A 15,098-nucleotide genomic window follows, 5' to 3' on the forward strand; every position below is an offset into this window, starting at 1 on the left:
TAGTTTGTATTACTGAGCACTGGCGTAGAGGCACTGAAATCCAACATGTAGTATTATCTTTGTAAGAAAGCGCAAACTCTTACTGCAGAACTACTTCAAGGGGTGGAGGATCATGCATTTATATCAGAAAAAGAACACATTTCAAGTCAACACGGCCTCAGTACAGTAAGTGAAGACAAAAACTTTGAAATATCAGCTATTGAATTAACAGGGCTTGATATCATCAAGAAATTAATGATTTTGTGTGTGTGTATAGATCTTCCAGTGGTAGTGTGGACACTTTTTTCAATAAATTAACAGAAGTTCTAGATAAAGTCTCAAGTACAAAGGTCAACATAATTCTGTGTGGGGACATTAACATCAACACAAATATCATAAATGAATCCAACAGCACCTTCATAAACATCCTTCAAAGTTTTGGCATGTCCCTATTTGTCAATAATGCAACAAGGGTTACTACAATGACTGCATCATTAATTGACCATGTGGCCACAAATACGGATAGGCAAAAACGTGACATAGCTGTAAAAGATCTCAGACTATCAGACCATCTCTGTCAAATAACAACAGTAAAGTCAGGCATCGAATCATTCCCTAAACTACAAGTCCCCGAACGACATCTATCAGAAATCAAAAGAAAAGATTTTTCAAAAGAACTAGAAAAACAAAGCTGGGATGAAGCATATAAGGAAGACAATGTGAATACGAAATTCTTTAAATTCTCCATATTGTTTAAATTGAACTTTGAAAATACATTTCCAAAAATATGCATGTCTGTATCACCATCTCACAAAAACAGATGGATAACAGCAGGTATTAAGATGTCCTCCCAAACACCTCTGTTCCATGAAAAAAGATTTGCAATGATCCAGAATTCTTAAATTTCTATCACAGATACAAAAAGATCTATAGGAAGGTGCCGATTGCTGCAAAAAAGTCATTTAATGACAAAATAATATATACTGCAGAGAATAAAAGCAAAGCAGTCTGCGATGTTATAAAAAAGGAAATGGGGAGAGGTAAACAATTGCAGAATAACATATTGCTAAGGGAGGAGGATAAGGTAATAAATGGTCAACAACATTTAGCAAACTATGTAAACGAGCATCTTTCAAGTACTGCAGAGAAGTTACAGCAAACACTCCCCAAAACAAATACAACACCTGTAAATAATGTTGCACTAAATACAATGATGCCACTTCTAACCACAGAGAATGAAGTCAATAAAACTGTTCAAAAACTAAAATATAAAAAGTCAGTAGGCTTAGACGAAGTACCAATGTGTGTACTGAAACAATGCATAGGAATTAACACATATAATAAATGAATCCTTCACATCAAGGACATTTCCAGAGCAGTTGAAACAGGCAAGAGTTGTACCTTTGCTTAAGAAAGGTAATGCAGAAGTCATAGAAAATTACCGGCCCATTTCCCTGCTGCCAGCATTCTCAAAAATAATAGAAGCAATTATGAAAGACAGGTTAATGAATTACCTGAATAAATACAATCTTTTAAGCGAATCACATTTCGATTTCCGAAGTGGCAAAAATACAGAGTCAGCCACAGTAGAATTCACAAAAGTTGTACTTGATGCTCTCGATAAAGATGAGAGTGTCACAGGCATATTTTTCGATCTTTCTAAGGTGTTTGATACAGTCGACCACAAGATTCTATTAAATAAATCAGAAGCATTAGGAATAAGAGGGGTAGCTAATGACTGGTTTCGATCGTACCTAACAAATAGGGTACAAACAGTAGAGATAACACATACTTCAAATAGATCTAAACATTTAGTAAAACACTTATCAGAACCAAAATACATTAATACAGGGATTCCACAAGGTAGCATATTAGGACCAATACTGTTCCTGATATACATCAATGACTTTCCCAGTAGTGTTACTCACGGTGAAAAAATTCTCTTCGCTGATGACAGCAATATTATAGTCAGTGAGAAAACAAGAGAACTCCTTGCTGAGAAAGCAAACTAAACTCTCAAGGAAGTTTACGGTTGGTCAATAAGCAATGAAATGACACTGAACAGAAAGAACACTAATGACATGAATTTCAGTTTGAAAAGGAAAAATGACTGTTAAATTAAATGTAGGTGGCACCTCTACAGACTGTGTAACAAATGCAAAATTTCTAGGAATGAATATTGATTCTCAGTTGAAGTGGTGTGAACACACAAAGGTACTTTCAAACAGAATGGCGTCAGCATGTTATGCCCCCAGAATCCTATCATCATCAGTGTGTAACATGGAATGTCTTCTAGTTACATACTATTCATATGTACACTCAATTCTTAGCTATGGCATTCTTTTTTGGGGAACAAATGCACAAAATATGAAAACAGTTTTCAAACCGCAGAAAAGAGCCATAAGAATAATAACCAAAAATACTCGTCGGGCTCATTGTAAAGATCTGTTAAAAACACTGGGTATTTTTTAACTGCTCCGTGTGAATACATTTACCAGTCAGTTGTACACACCAAAAATAGCATTGGTAATTACAGCACAAACAGCTCTGTCAGTGACAGTGCAACAAGAGATAGACTCAACTTACATCTACTGAGAAAAAATAAACATAAAACTGAAAACAGCATTTTCTACCAAGGAACAAAACTGTACAATAAATTACCAAAAGAGATTAAAGAAATTGCAAAAATACACTTACTTAGAAAGGCAGCTAAAAAGTACCTGTTATGCTATACATTTTATACATTGAAGGATTACTTAGATAAAACAGAGCAGGGGTTTGATAAAATATGTTGTACAGATAAACAATAATTATGACTATAAAACATCCAACATTCTACATAACACCTTCACTTAATGTGTTTTTTTCCTTTCTAGAAATACCTACCCCCAAGCTATCCATAGCACAATACTAACACCTCTTCCTCTTTCCAAGCTCAACATCTCACCCATTACGGAGGGATGCAGACTCAGTTTTTCAGGGTAGCAAATGGGAAGTTGCGGTACAGGAAATGGCCCAGAGATCACCAGTGTGTGCAGTGACTGATGGTGAGATATGAGTGAACAGTGTGGCATTACATTATTTAATGAGTCATTTGTAAAAGAAGTATTGTATACCAGGAGTAAATCTAATGTTTGTCTCTAACTAGAAGTGTGTAAATGTATGTGTATATGAATTAGCTTATTTTAAATTGGTCTAAACTTGTAAATACGTTGACATGTCCTATATCCTTGTAGAAAGAGATCTACGGATGAATAAAGCTACAACTACAACTGTGTCGAGCAGCGCACTACTGATGCCGTATTCGAACATTACAGGTTCGGTTTTCCCAATCGTCTGCATTAACTTACATTTTTCCAAATTCAGACTACCTTCCGTTCATCACACCAACTAGAAATTTTGTGTAAGTCACCTCGTACCTTCCTACAGTCACTCAACTTCCACACCTCGCCCTACACCGCAGCACCGTCAGCAAACGACCACAGACTGCCGCCCACGTACACCGCCAGATCATTTACATACATAGATAACAACAGTGGTCGTACCACGTCTCCCCGGGGCGCTCCGGAGGGTACCCTCATCTCCGACAAACACTCACTGCCGAGGACGACGTACCGAGTTCCGTTACTCGAGTAGTCTCTAAACCGCTCGCATACCTGGGAACCCGAGCCGTACGCTCGTACTTTTGTTAAAAGTCCATAGTGGGGGCATCCTGTGAAGCACTTTTCACAGGTCCAGGAATACAGGATCTGCCCTCCGTGCACAGTTCGCAGGACGCGACGTGACGAAAGGGCGCGCCGTGGTAGGAGGTGGCGGAAGGCCGGACGTCCGCGGTAACGGGACGCGAGGAATTGACAGAATTTTTGTGAAAGCTACTGACCCGTTTGCGAAGAAGTTGTGCGAGACTGAGGCCTCCTCCGAGGTAAGACCGAGGAAAGTGAGCCGGTAGTCACGGCAGGGGGAAAGGCCGGACCCGTAGCAAACGCGGCACCGCGCAGGGAGCGGTGGAGACCGTCCTACCGCCGGGGGGCTCTGCCCGTCGGTCCGTCCCGTGCGAGGCTCTCCGCCTCTGCTCGGCTACGGCTACTGCGGCCTACGCCCACTCGGACCCCCTTCTCGTACTCGAGCCTCGCTCTCCCTCTACAGTTTCTACCCCCGCCAGAATTTCACCGTCACCGAAGTGGGGAGTCCTTCCCGATTCTTATTACAATTCTAAAAAAGAGAAAGGGAACTGAGAGTTGTCATTACACGTTAACGGAACACGTTTATTTTCGCAACACGTTACAGGTGTGTCCCGTCACCAGACAGTCTACTAAATTAATAAAATTTTTAAAAGTCTCCTCAGGTTTGCTTCCGGTTCCCAAAATCGAATCAGTTCGATATTTCGGTGATCCGACTGATCTCTTTGGGAGAACGTCGCTGCTGCATCATCAAGGACTCGGGGCAGCGGCAGTCTCCTGAAGGTGGCAAACATCTGGATCGCCAAAATATCGAAAGCAGTCGATTTTGGGATCCGGCACCAAACCGGAGGAGACTTTGGTGACTTATTACACCGGGAAGGCCTGCGAAGTCGACACACATATTTACATTACAAATGTGAATACCGGCACAAACTTATTTCCGTAGGCACAGTCGACTCTACTAAATTCGTATCTTTTTTTATAGAAATATGTATCACAATGCAATACGAGTACAATACTGCGACACAGAAATCTCGGCTTATAAAACACGAATTATTACACTCACATAAGGACAGAAATACTGATACGACATATAGAAAGCTAGTAGACAAATATAGTGGTTCTTAATACCGCACGAGTAAATTCACTTGAAGTAAACGGCGTGCGAGTGGTGTTGCTGCAGCCTGCCAGTACAGGGTGGTAAACTGTTTATTTTCCCTAAAATTTATTTTATAATAGGAACACACATTGATACCAAAAGATAGCATGTATTTTTTGACAACATATAGGCAAAGTAAAACGTATTTAATAGCGAGAGACGTAATAATAAAGAAAAAACATTAAAAAAACTAAACATGAAATTGTAGGTACAAAGTAAAAATCCATCCTGGATTTTCCACTGTTTAGTTACAAAATAACTTATTTTATTAGACACTGCATATTTCACAAATAAATAAAAAAAAAGATGTAAAAGAGAAATTATACTAGCAATTCATCAAAAATGTTGAAAACCCACTGTCTATTCCTAGTTACGTTCATCAACTTCGTTACCTGGGTTAGTACGGCAAAGGGCACAAACTTCGAGGTCATCTGAAACGTCCAAATCACTGTGTTTGCATTCCTCAGTAGGATGTACCTGGTGGCCATTTCCCCTCAAATGACAGCTCTGAGTACTGCAAATTACTTGCATAATTGTGTTCCCCAAATCTCGTTTTAAAATCCATCCCTGTTTCGCCTACGTAAATATTGTCACAGGACCTGCAGCTAATCCTACAGATGCCTGGATGACTGAATTTATCTAATTTTTCATCCATAAAATGATCCAAATTTTTTCTTTGTACAGGACCCAACCTGCACGTTAGCCTTCCAAAATGTGTTAGCAATTTTTTTGCACGAGGCAACAAAGGTATGGAAATACGAGTGACCTTGAAACTTCCTGGCAGATTAAAACTGTGTGCCGGACCGAGACTCGAACTCGGAACCTTTGCCTTTCGCGGGCAAGTGCTCTACCACTGAGCTACCCAAGCACGACTCTCACCCCGACCTCACAGCTTTACTTCTGCCAGTACCTCGTCTCCTACCTTCCAAACTTTCCTGCGAACCTTGCAGAACTAGCACTCCTGCAAGAAAGGATATTGCGGAGACATGGCTTAGCCACTGGCAGAAGTAAAGCTGTGAGGTCGGGGCGTGAGTCGTGCTCGGGTAGCTCAGTGGTAGAGCACTTGCCCGCGAAAGGCAAAGGTCCCGAGTTCGAGTCTCGGTCCGGCACACAGTTTTAATCTGCTAGGAAGTTTCATATCAGCGCACACTCTGCTGCAGAGTGAAGATCTCGTTCTCGAGTGACCCTGTCTTTAAGTAAAACTAACTGCGTCTGTACTTTGTTAATAACCTTTTTCCCCAAATCTCTAACAACTCTGGACGTGTCCTATCAATTGATCCTTTGTTTTAGTCATGTTGTGCCACAAATTTATTTTTTACCCCCAATTCAATTCAGTACCCCCCCCCCCCCCCCCAAATCACTTGCATTAGTTATCCCCTCACTACGAAATTCAACCACAGTGTTCGTGGGGAGGTTTGTGTGTTTCAAAGATACCCTGAGCTATGCTATTGGAAGTGGTGCTTCTGGTGGGCTCACCTGTGCCAGACTGGTCAGCCGGTAGGATTCCAGACAAAGTGTAGCCCCCCCAGCAGGGCTCCCTTCTCGAGAGTACGTGGGTGGCAACCGTACGGGCCCTCAGCTGAGTCTGACACTATTTCCACTTACTTGCGTCAGGCTGCTTCCGCTTACTTTACTACGGGTCTCCCCCGACCAACTCTCCGCTTTTTCGACCCCGGCGGTATCGGGTTTTGTGGCCAGGGGTGGCTTCCAGTATTCCGATTCTTTCTCAGTCGGGTACCAGCCTGTCGAGGGTAATAATAGGAACCTGCTGCCTCGCAGGGGAAGGAGGGATTCTCAAATGCCGAGGGAGCACTGCTGGCAGAAAACGGAACCACCCAACAGGCTGCAGGCGGGGCAGGGCAGAGGGGGGGGTGGGGGTCGGAAACCGCCTCCGCGTAGTCCGCGGGGACCACTTCCCTGCCACAGAAAATGTACGAGGTCACCAAAATGTCAAGCACGCGTGGAAACTGGACGGCCTATACGACTGTAACAGAGCGATAGACACGGACCGGTCTAATTACGGCTACTCGGAGTGTGCTGAGTATCGATAGAGCAGGGGCACTCAGAAATTTGAAAGACCAACTGAAGACTTGCCAAACAGAAATAGTGTCAATACAGGAGATTAGGTGGAAGGAGACCTGCACGTCGGATCCCGGTGACTGCACAACGACAGTTTGCCACAGTAGTGTTACAGCCAATCTCAGAATCGGTTTCCTCGTACACGGGGCCTACGAGGTGGCGATATCACATTTTGAGATGGCAATTTTTTTACAAATTTCTCTCAGACAATCAGTGGTCTACCTAAAAAATAATTTAAAAAGGGATTAAAAACAGTCTCTAGCACAGTAAAGTATTTATTTGAAACGGTAATCGGTTTTATCGGCTGAAGTTGACATTTGCGGAGCCAGAACACCTACTTCGTTCGCTACCGTCACAGTACAAACTGTCCGAAGACGGTCACATTCGGACCGAAACCGGTTACTGTTTCAAACAAATATTTTACCGAGGTCGAGACTGCTTTTAATCCATTTTTAAAACATAAATGGGACCGTATGCACTCTGCTCTAACAGAAGATGCAGACGACGAGGCCAAAGACAGGTACGAACAGCTCGAAGGGACATAATGTGAAATAGTGGAAAATGGTGTGAAAGTGCTCCTAGAGATACGAAAGCAGAGGCAGGAAGAGAAACAGTGTTTAGTGCACGAGCGTGCACCCTGCGGCCCACGTACGGCTCAAAGTGAGTACCAGTGCAGCCCGAGAAGTGAGCACCGGCCACACAGTCTGTGGAAAAAAATCATTTATGTAAAGTTATGACAAACTGAATGTTTTAAATTTGAAACTTCCACCACACAATGCCATTCTCTCGTTGGCCCATTCCGTGGCTTTTTCTTTTTTCCTCCCTCTCTCAGCATTACTGTTAGTGTCAACCGTATTACGAGAGGCCCAAAAGTACTCAGTCTTCTTCCAATGCGGCCCGGGTAAGTTAGCACATTGGACACTGCGGTTTAAACAAAATGTGGAAAAGTACAGTCTACACGAGGAGTGGACTGAGCACGGCCGATTTTGACGTAAGCAAAAACCTGATCGTAACCAGCACCGTATCCCACAAAATAATTTCTACAAAGGAAGGTAGAAATCTCCAGGTAGAGACACAGTCAACCAGATAGATCACGTACTTGTCCGAAGAAGGCACAGCTCGGACAGACGTTAAGAATGTTAAGGTGAGTAGAGGAACTAATAAACACTCTGACCACTGTACGGTAACAGTCGAGTACAGGCAGACGACACTGACGAAAATTTATTACCGTGAAGTAAGAGATAGAAAGCGTAATGTGGACTGTATCGTCACCGACGAGAGGGAAAGACCGGACTTCCGAAGAGAAATGGATGAAGGAATGAGAGCAAATACCGTGGAAGAGGAAGCTAGCACCCGTTATCATTGGCAGCTAATAGAAAGAGCAAAGCGACATACGATGAAAGTCGAGCTGCAGCTGGAGAAAAAATAGAACTGGGAAGAAGACGCTCGGCCCACCCGACAAAATGACGAAGAAACAAGACGTAAAAAAAAGCTATTTGCAGAAGGCAAAACAAAGAATTAGAGAAAAAGAGAGAGAAAGACGAGAGAGTGTTAAATGAAAATGATATCAGAAGAACGTTTAAGGGAGCAGAAGAGACAAAACGAAGCTGGTTGCCTCAGACAATGATATACTGGGATAAGGAAGGAACGTTTATTGGAAATGAAAGTAAAATCATAAAAAGATGGGAAGAATATTTTAAAAACTACTGAAATTCAGGAAAATCCAGGAATTTGAAGAAGAGGAACAGGTGGAACAATGTGGTAGCAATAATGAGGAAGAGGAACCACCATTGGTAGGAGTGATGGAAGCTGTTAAGGGCATCAGTTACTAGAGAGCTACATCTACCAGATTACTCTACTATTCACAATAAAGTGACTGGCAGAACCACCGTCGAGCTGTCTCTCTACCGTTCCACTCTCGAACGGCGTGCAGAAAAAATGAGCAGTTAAACTTTTCTGTGCAAGTCCCGATTTCTCTTATATTATCGTAACGATCATTTCCCCGTATGTAGGCGGGTGCCGACAGAATGTTTTTATAATCTGAGCAGAAAACTAATGATCGAAATTTCACGACAAGATCCTGTCCGAGCGAAAAGCACCTCCGTTTTAACGATTGCCACTACAATTCGTGTATCCTGTCTGTGGCACTACCTATGTCGCTGTGGGGGAAGATAAGATACTAAACAAAATTGTCAAGTATGGTGGTGTAGATATATTAGAAAAAATGCATAAACTGGTTTTAAAAATTATGGAGATGTAAAAAAAATGTGGAACATATAAATCATTATACCAATATATAAGAAGAGCAATACAACAAATTACAATAACCGTAGAGGAATAGCACTGGTGAGTGCTGCCTACAAAATATTTGCTACAATACTGAATAAGAAATTAAGACCGTATGCAGGAGCCACAATTTGAGAATATCAGTGCAGTTTCAGGAAGAAGAAAAACACCAACAGATCACATGTTCGCTCTTAGATTAATAATGGAAAAGTGTTAAAAGTTGAATATAACTGTGCATCAATTGTGTGTGGATTTTAAAGCAGCTTACAACAGTGTCAACATAAACGGTTTTTTGAAAGTGTGACAGGAGACGTAGATCCTTCCGAGCTAAGGAGACTCACAAAAATGACCCTAAGCACAACCGACTGCAAAGTAAAAGCTAATGGCAAATATTCGAATAATTTTCCAATATTTCAAGGACTTTTAGCACAGAGATTCTGTATCACTGATATTATTTAACTTTGCTTTGGAGGCTGTCAAGCATAAACTCCCAAGCAAAAGAGATGGTACTATTTTCGACAGGACGACTCGGAATGTCGCATTTGCAGTTAAGCAGCCGTGCACGAGAGAAACAATATTTGCTGGAAAACTACGTAGTTTTAGAATGGAAAGTAGCTGCACTCGGCTCGGTCATAAGTGAGGAAAAAAATAAATATACAATCGGCACCAGAGACAAAACAAGGTGGAGACATGTTGACCCGTCTGAAGCATTTGAAAAGGTAAATAAGTTTTAGTATTTGGGAGGTACGGCTACAGAAGGTAATACGGCACCATGCAAAAATAGTAACAGGCAACAGATGCTATTACAGCTTCCTTAACGTGCGATCCTCAAACAATTTGAGACAGCTGAAGAGGATTGTTTATAAAATGATCATAAAACCATTTGGTAGACAATACACGAAGGTGACAACAATTTGGGCACGTGCAGAGAATGGAAGAACGGGTGATAAAGACATGGCTAACAGCAAAACCAGACGGTAGTCAGTCGGCGAGGAGAGAGAGACTGTGGCAGCCCGGCGATGTAGAGAGAGATCTAAGAAGGATAGGAGTACAGGACCGGAAAAGGCTGGCGAATTCGAGAGAGGATCGGAGGACACCGGTGGTAGACATAACCCGGCCCTACACGGGCTGTAGTGCCTGGAAAGAAGAAGAAAACATCAGTTATCCAATATAATCTTCAACACAATACTGAAGCACCAGATTTCGAAAGCATCTGTTCCCCTCTCGTACGAACTGCCTGTCGTCCACGTTTCACCTCTGTTCGAGGTGACACTCCGGACAAATATTTTCGGTAAAGATTTTGCAACACATTTAAATTCGTTGTTAATAAATTTCTCTTTTTCAGAAATGCTCGTCTTGCTATTGCCAGTCTGAATTTTACAATCACTCTTCTTAGACTGTCTTCACTTATTTTGCTGCCTGACACACATCCGATACTGGTGTGTCATTTCCTAATCTAATTCTCTCATCAATGCCAGATTTAATTCTACTTCAGTCCCTTGCTCTTATTTTAGTTTTGTCGATGTTTGTCTCATAACCTCTCTTCGAGGCACTAGCCATTGCAGTAAGTGCTCTGCCATTTCTGACAATTACAATTTCACTGGCAAACCAAGTTTTAATTACTTCTCCTTGAACATTAATTCCCTCTCTAGTTACTCCTCACTTTCTGGTCGGTTCTGTAACTCACTTTGCCATCCAGTAGCATCTCGCAAACTGGACAGGTCAACCTGTCCAGAATAATCTGCTCCCTGTCAGAAAATGTCATAACTTTGGGTGCGAGTAACAGAACCTTACCGGTCGCGGGCCTCAGTGAGCAGATTCACGTCTCGCGTGGAGATGCTGCGGCGAGCAGACGTACTCTCGACCAGTCTAGGGCCGCCGCTCGTGCGGACCTCGTGCAGCTCGGAAAGTATCCCAACGGCACCTCGCGCACTTTGTAATGTAACACTGGGTGGAAATTAGAGGAGGGCAACGAATCCTCTTGCACTATACACCCAAAAGTTGAATGTGCCGATGCCGGACCGGGGCCCGCAAGTGAACCGTCTACAGTTTCATTTACTGCTACCCCAATATACCGACTGAATAACATCGGGGAGAGGCTACAGCCCTACAATGTTTAAGCAGTCATTCTTCCCACACTGCTATCCCAATTGAAACAGGAAGCTATCCTAACATGTGGTCCTGTGCTGGTACCCTCCGCCACGTACTTTACACTGGTTTCCACAGCAGGTACGCCAATTAAATAATATTTCTTAGATTAATTCAGGATAAATACTGGACATTCTGCCTGAAACAGTAAAGAAATGTGAGGTATTAAACTTTTCCCCGAGTTTTCGAAATCATCTGATATCAATCGAAGTAGTATTATTATTATTATTATTATTTCCTTCCTTTCTCAGACGTTTTGTCTGGTTAAAAATGGAAAGTGATGCGGACCTTGATCAAGCGTGACTTCCTTTTAACTGTGCGGCATATGTTACATTGCATTTAGGAACTTTTGGGTAATTGAACATGTATCAATAATTACAGATTTCTGTAGTTGTATATATACGTTTGGATGTAGCTGTATTGCATTGATGTACTGGTGGATATTGTGTGGTATGACTCCTGTAGTTGATAGTATAATTGGTATGATGTCAACTTTATCCTGATGCCACATGTCCTTGACTTCCTCAGACAGTTGGATGTATTTTTCAATTTTTTCTCCTGTTTTCTTCTGTATGTTTGTCGTATTGGGTATGGGTATTTCGATTAGTTGTGTTAATTTCTTCTTTTTATTGGTGGGTATGATGTCAGGTTTGTTATGTGGTGTTGTTTTATTTGTTATAATGGTTCTGTTCCAGTATAATTTGTATTCATCATTCTCCAGTACATTGTGTGGTGCATACTTGTATGTGGGAACATGTTGTTTTATAAGTTTATGTTGTATGGCAAGCTGTTGATGTATTATTTTTGCTACATTGTCATGTCTTCTGGGGTATTCTGTATTTGCTAGTATTGTACATCCACTTGTGATGTGATCTACTGTTTCTATTTGTTGTTTGCAAAGTCTGCATTTATCTGTTGTGGTATTGGGAGTTTCAATAATATGCTTGCTGTAATATCTGGTGTTTATTGTTTGATCCTATATTGCAATCACGAATCCTTCCATCTCACTGTATATATTGCCTTTTCTTAGCCACATGTTGGATGCGTCTTGATCTATGTGTGGCTGTGTTAGAGGATACGGGTGCTTGCCATGTAGTGTTTTCATTTTCCAATTTACTTTCTTCGTATCTGTTGATGTTATGTGATCTAAAAGGTTGTAGAAGTGGTTACGAAATTGCAGTGGTGTAGCCGATGTATTTATATGAGTGATTGCTTTGTGTATTTTGCTAGTTTCTGCTCGTTCTATAAAGAATTTTCTTAAATTGTCTAACTGTCCATAATGTAGGTTTTTTATGTTGATAAATCCCCTTCCTCCTTCCTTCCTGCTTAATGTGAATATTTCTGTTGCTCAATGTATCTGATGTATTCTATATTTGTGGCATTGTGATCGTGTAAGTGTATTGAGTGCTTTTAGGTCTGTGTTACTCCATTTCAATACTCCAAATGAGTAGGTAAATATTGGTATAGCATAAGTATTTATAGCTTTTGTCTTGTTTCTTGCTGTCAATTCTGTTTTCAGTATTTTTGTTAGTCTTAGTCTATATTTTTCTTTTAGTTCTTCTGTAATATTTGTATTATCTATTCCTATTTTTTTGCCTGTATCCTAGATATTTATAGGCATCTGCTTTTTCCATCGCTTCTATGGAGTCACTGTGGTTATTCAATATGTAATCTTCTTGTTTAGTGTGTTTTCCCTTGACTATGCTATTTTTCTTACATTTGTCTGTTCCAAAAGCCATATTTATATCATTGCTGAATACTTCTGTTATCTTTAGTAATTGGTTGAGTTGTTGATTTGTTGCTGCCAGTAGTTTTAGATCATCCATGTATAGCAAATGTGTGATTTTGTGTGGGTATGTTCCAGTGATATTGTATCCATAGTTTGTATTATTTGGCATGTTCGACAGTGGGTTCAGAGCAAGGCAGAACCAGAAAGGACTTAATGAGTCTCCTTGGTATATTCCACGTTTAATCTGTATTGGCTGTGATGTGATAGTATTTGGATTTGTTTGGATATTAAGTGTGGTTTTACAATTTTTTATTACTATGTTTAGGAACTGTATCAATTTAGGATCTACTTTGTATATTTCCAATATTTGTAGTAACCATGAGTGGGGTACACTATCAAAAGCTTTTTGGTAATCAATGTAAGCATAGTGTAGCGACCTTTGTTTAGTTTTAGCTTGATATGTCACCTCTGCATCTAGTATCAGTTGCTCTTTACATCCTCGTGCTCCTCTGCAACAGCCCTTTTGTTCTTCATTTATAATTTTGTTCTGTGTTGTATGTGTCATTAATTTCTGTGTAATGACTGAAGTTAATATTTTGTATATCGTTGGTAGGCATGTTATGGGGCGATAATTTGCTGGTTTGCTGTGTCTGCTTGATCTTTAGGTTTCATATAAGTTATTTCATGTGTAAGTGTATCAGGGAATGTGTATGGGTCTGCAATGTAACTGTTAAATAATTTAGTTAAATGTGAATGTGTTGCAGTGAACTTCTTTAGCCAGAAATTTGCTATTTTATCTTTTCCAGGGGCTTTCCAATTGTGAGTAGAATTAATTGCTCAGGTGACTTCATGTTGCAAAATTATCACTTCAGGCATTTGTGGTATCATCTTGCATGTGTTTGTTTCTGCTTGTATCCACCGTGTATGCTTGTTATGTGGTGCCGGGTTTGACCATATGTTGCTCCAGAAGTGTTCCATGTCTGTTATATTTGGTGGATTGTCTATTTTAATGTGTGTGTTATCTATTGTCTGGTAAAATTTCTTTTGGTTTGTGTTGAATGTTTGGTTTTGTTTCCTTCTATTTTCACTTTTTTTGTATCTTCTAAGTCATTTGGCCAACGCTTGTAATTTGTGCTTCTTTTCATCTAATTGCTCTATCGCTTCTTGTTGTGAGATTTTACCTAACCTTTTTGGGTTTTTTTTCTGACATTTCATTTCTTATAAATTGTGTTAGCTGTCCGATGTCTTTTCTCAGTTTTTCTATTCTGATCTGTAGCCTGTGTTGCCATGCTGGTTTTGTGGGTTTCTTCTGTGTGTTGGTTGGTTCTGATCTCTGCCTAGTGTGTATATTTAGTGTAGTTAGTGCTCCTATATAAACCAGTAGTTGTAACTCTTCCATAGTTGTATTTTCATTTATTTTGTTGTGTATGATTGTGTTGATAGTTGTTATTGTTGTTTCGACATGTGGGTTATTTGGTGGTCTCTGCAAGAATGGTCTAATGTCTGTATTTGTGTCTTTGTATTCTATATATGTCAGCTGAAATTTTTCTTCTATATCTAACATGTGTGTCACTTCGTGTTCTATTTGTGCTTGTTCTGGTGGCTGTCTTAAGATTTTGTTTTCCTCTGATTGTGCGTGTTGTTCTTTGTTTGTTTGAGTCCATTACTGTATTTTCTTCTTCTTCTGATTGCACATTATTTTGTTCTAGTATTTGTTGTACTTGTTGTTTGATGTTTTCTAATTCTGACTGGGGTATCCTGTTATTTTTGATTATTACACGGATCTGATCAGCTAGTCGTTCTGTTAAAATTTTAATTCTGGGTATCTGGTAATAAATGTTGTGTATACTTGTGATCTGTATCCAGTTGTGTTCGTTCCTAAGTTTGTTGCTTGGTAATAACAGAACATGAGGTGTCTGTTAACTTCATCTGACCATCTCATCCTCTGTCTGTTTTCCTTCTAGAGTGGTTGCAGGAAGCATGTCCTGCAAAACACCTCTATTTGGATTTAAATCATTTTCCGTGTGGCTAGCAGTGT

The 15,098-nt window shown here is 40.6% G+C and overlaps 1 long non-coding RNA gene and 1 other non-coding gene across 2 annotated transcripts in view; one reads left to right on the forward strand and one right to left on the reverse strand.

Moving 5' to 3' along the window:
• The window catches only part of LOC124720240, a 56,348-nt gene that overhangs the window by 31,796 nt on the left and 9,454 nt on the right, over window positions 1–15,098 (reverse strand). The gene's annotated exons all lie outside the window — the stretch shown is intronic.
• Trnas-cga lies at window positions 5,855–5,928 on the forward strand. Its single transcript has one exon. It is a non-coding gene; the product is annotated as a tRNA-Ser (tRNA).

The sequence above is a fragment of the Schistocerca piceifrons genome, chromosome 11 (assembly GCF_021461385.2).
Source record: "Schistocerca piceifrons isolate TAMUIC-IGC-003096 chromosome 11, iqSchPice1.1, whole genome shotgun sequence".
Lineage (NCBI taxonomy): Eukaryota > Metazoa > Arthropoda > Insecta > Orthoptera > Acrididae > Schistocerca > Schistocerca piceifrons.